Source organism: Anopheles coustani, chromosome 2, assembly GCF_943734705.1.
Source record: "Anopheles coustani chromosome 2, idAnoCousDA_361_x.2, whole genome shotgun sequence".
Classification (NCBI taxonomy): domain Eukaryota; kingdom Metazoa; phylum Arthropoda; class Insecta; order Diptera; family Culicidae; genus Anopheles; species Anopheles coustani.
Window position 1 is genome coordinate 49,868,475 of NC_071289.1, and position 3,999 is coordinate 49,872,473.

The following is a 3,999-nucleotide window of genomic DNA, read 5'->3' on the forward strand; positions in this document are numbered from 1 at the left end:
GAGATTTTTCTCCTTTCCAAATCCCCCCCCCCCCCCCCCCCCCCCCACCCCCGAATGATCGCTCTACCACGACGGTGCACATGCGCATAGGGAACAGGGTACGTGCGATCGCCAGGAGGCGATCGATCACTAAAAAAAAATGTTAATAGTATTGGAGAAAAATGGTGGCGTATCGACAGATGGACGGAGTGCAATTGGGCGTCGCGGAATTGTATGCAAGGTAAGTTTCTACAAATAAAGTAAATTATAAATGTACCATTCTATACAATTCTTTTCAATTGCATTTCACTCATCAGCAAATATCGGTATAGTATTGCAAACCAATGATGGTGGTGCCATGAGCATGGTCGAAAAGTGGAATCCGAAAAATGTTCGTGATTTTAAATCATCGTTTGAAGAGGTGTCTTTAAGGAAAGTCCTTACATGCGTAGTGCTTAACAAATGAACCATACTACATAATACTTGTTTTACTTTCCAGTCTTCAGTCAAAGGCCGCATCAGGAATGTATTTTCAGCAGTAGCAACAGCACACAGCCTCGCGCCGATCCTGAGTGGGAAAGTGGGAAGTGGGAACCGACGAGACCAGCCGCAACCCTCTGACGGCGGTATGTCGTCGTGTAGGTGCCAACCGCCATTGATGTTGCCTATTAGGAGCTTTCTAGCGCAAGGGCTTCACGAGAGCCTAATCGGCTTTCGGCGTCAATGCTCTTCAATGAGCCATACCACAACCACTGGCTCAAACCCCGCACCAGTGGTGAAGCGTCAACATGGAATGGTAAAACAACCTTCTAAATAGTAACATGGCCCGTCCACCGCCATACTGACAGCCAGATTTTTTCAAAGTATTTAAATGATGTAACTTTACAATAAAAATTTACTTCATTAGATTAGCTTGGTTAACTATTTTCTTATCACCAACAAAAATTTGTCTATTTTTGTAGTGCAAACGATATTTATATTCCACGGCTTAGTTTAAGACGGCGTCCCATTCTTCGGATAGAAAAAAAAAACTTTGTGGATGCTTATAATTCATTACTGACTCTTCTATACTATCCTTTTTGAACTACCGTTGCATACTATGAAGAATCAGCTTCGGTTTAGATTTGATCGACTCGACTTAAGACTGTTAAATGTGCACTGATACTATATCATACAAGGGCATGTTAACACGTTCCGTACCGCATCATCCAATTATGGGTGGTAGCAGTTCTGGTTCTAAAAAGTTTTTCACCCATAAATAATTGAAAATGCAACATACAAATTATTTGAATATTTTATATACATTTTTTGGGAAGCTAAGTTTTTGCTTGGCCTTCGAAAACAATCGGTTTAACAAATGTTATAAACAAATTTTCATTAAAACAATTGTACTAAAAATTATGCTAAAACGCTTGATACGCAACGCGTTAAGTCAACTATGGCGAACATGTACTAATTTATTAATAAATAAAATAATCAAAATAGACGAGCATCAAAATGTACAGTACAGAGGCATAGCTGTACTCGATAGTACATCTGTCCGCAAACAATATGTTTTCGTCATCACAACGAATTGCAAACATTGTAACATCCTTCTATTAAATTATTGAAAGTACTATAAACCTGGAAATTTTACTACAAACATGGCATACACTTTTCTTTTGTTCATATGGATCATCCGTTTTTCTTTTGTTGGAGAAATCGTTAAAATCAAACTAAGGTATAGTTACGTGAATAATGCGAGCATACAGATAAGGTACGGAAGTTTAACACAATAGCATTCATAATTGATTTTCTAACCCGAATAAAAATATGCAATCAAACAAATAAATGAATAATTTGTAATTATTGAACGCGAGTGATACATACATCTCCATCTTAGTGATAAATTTTTGTTGGTAAATATGATGCGCTAATTATGGCACCCGAACAATAAAAATGTGATTGCATTGCGCATCAATTTGAATTGTTTCCGATGATACCCGGATGTAATGATGATTGACACTTACCTACCTTCTTCTACTTACCGGTGAACAAAATATCCTTAGCCCTTGTTATCACACTTTTTTACATTGAAACGCTGGTCGTCGGCTCGAGCATGGAAACTGAAAAACAGCCAAAAGAATAAAAAACAATTCACAAACTGTGTTACTAGATGTTATAAACAATCTACGTGTTGAACATAAATATTAAGAGTATATCTCATGAGGTTCGTGATAGTATAATATACTGGAAGAAAAATTACTTAAAAACTGACTGCTCCGTAGGCATGTCCTATCTGATATCTGCCTGATGCCTGAATTTTTAGTAAATTAAACTACAATAAATTCGAACTTTTTCGTCAAACTGAAAGAATTGTATAATGTTTTAATAACAGAAATCTAAAGATCAAAAGAACGTTAAAGTTCGTAACTTCGGCATAACTAAAATTTCTTAAGAAATGGGCGTAATGTGAAATGCAATCTGGTGACACCAGATGTTATTTATATTCTAGAATCTGTCTAATTTTTGAAGATAAACCCAACACAACAAAGAACAATGTTTGTACACTTACCTTTAATTGCAATGGTGAAATTATCCGTTGCACATTAGCTAACACTTTTTCCTTAGCGCAGTTCTACACGGCGCTGCGATAATCCTTCGACCGGGAGTTTCTGCCTTCTGAACACCTTTGACGTACGAGTTGGCCGACTTAGGCAATTTTGTTTATTACTTTGGCACTTCCGTGTTCCCGGAAACCCGGTCGCAGAAAAGTCGCAACGCCGTGTAGACCTGCCGTTACCTATCACTCTTTCACTGCCCCACATCAATAACACGTCATGCATTTGATAAGACCAATAGTACGCCATAATATTCGGTTAAGCTGAAATGAACCAAAAAGCAGAGTCATTAAAGATTCAATCGTACCTTTCCACATATTTCATAGTAATTTTCAACTCACCACATTATTTGGAAGGAAATTTGCCGTCATTTAAAATTCAAATCGGTTTATGAACATCACATTGCACATATTTCTGACGAAACGAAACATTATAACATACCAGCCAGCCACTGTTTACACTTCTTCCTTCATTGTCAACATAGCGAAATAATCCTATTATCGCGCCTACGTGAGGAACACCAAAGCTATTACGTGCGACTTATTACTTGTCGCCTAAAATCTTCACGTAAACCCAAGCTAGTCGCCAAAATTAATCTTTTGGTATTTCTTCTAAAACGAATAACATTAAAATTTCAATGCCAATAGTTTCGGTGATCAACCTAATAAATAACCAGCTTACTCACCATTAAATTAGGTTTCCATCTTTTGTTCTGCCGCCAAACAATATGAAAATCCTGGAACAATGTGTATTCAGTACATTTTCTGCACCTGTAAAAGAAACAAAAACATGAGAATTATGTAAAGCTAGACTAAACCTGTACAGCTTCTCATGTAATTCTCAATTGAAGTTAAAATATAGTTTGATAAAAGCTTCGACAAATACAGTAACATCCGTACAGTACAGTAACTCATTCAATTGCTGAATTGATACGGATTGAAAACTTTTGTGACACGATTTCAAGATTTATTAACGCCCAACAACAATTGGCTACGATCATTGAAACGAAAGAATAAAGCGAACACTCAATTCTTTTTACACTTCGCTTTTCTACACCTTAGGAAAGATTCAAACTTGTAAAATGATGCACATTCGTATTTGTAGGTACCCAAACTGTGCCATTACACTTTCCACCGTCACTAGCGCAACTTAAAAAACTAAGCACAAATTTGCAATGAAATGTTCAAGTTGGCAAACGCCTTACCTAGCATACAAGCCTTCTTCTGAATCATATGTGATCGGAACAACAAATCCGCGGCTTTCTACACTTGATGTACAAACATCACATAGCATGAGCTAGCACCCTGACGTACACTATCATAAAATCTCTATTCACTTTACAAAACTACGGCCGGCAAACACAATAAAAAATTTACAAGTTAGCCACCGCCCCGCTTAACAATCAAAGCCTACTTCAGAG

General features: G+C 37.3%; 1 long non-coding RNA gene across 1 annotated transcript; it reads right to left on the reverse strand.

Moving 5' to 3' along the window:
* Positions 1-311: 311 nt before the first annotated feature.
* Positions 312-3,999, reverse strand: LOC131265911 (uncharacterized). The gene is made up of 5 exons (XR_009178310.1): positions 3,784-3,999; positions 3,265-3,349; positions 2,921-3,190; positions 2,534-2,842; positions 312-2,084 (listed from the first exon to the last, which is right to left on the reverse strand). It is a non-coding gene; the product is annotated as an uncharacterized LOC131265911 (long non-coding RNA).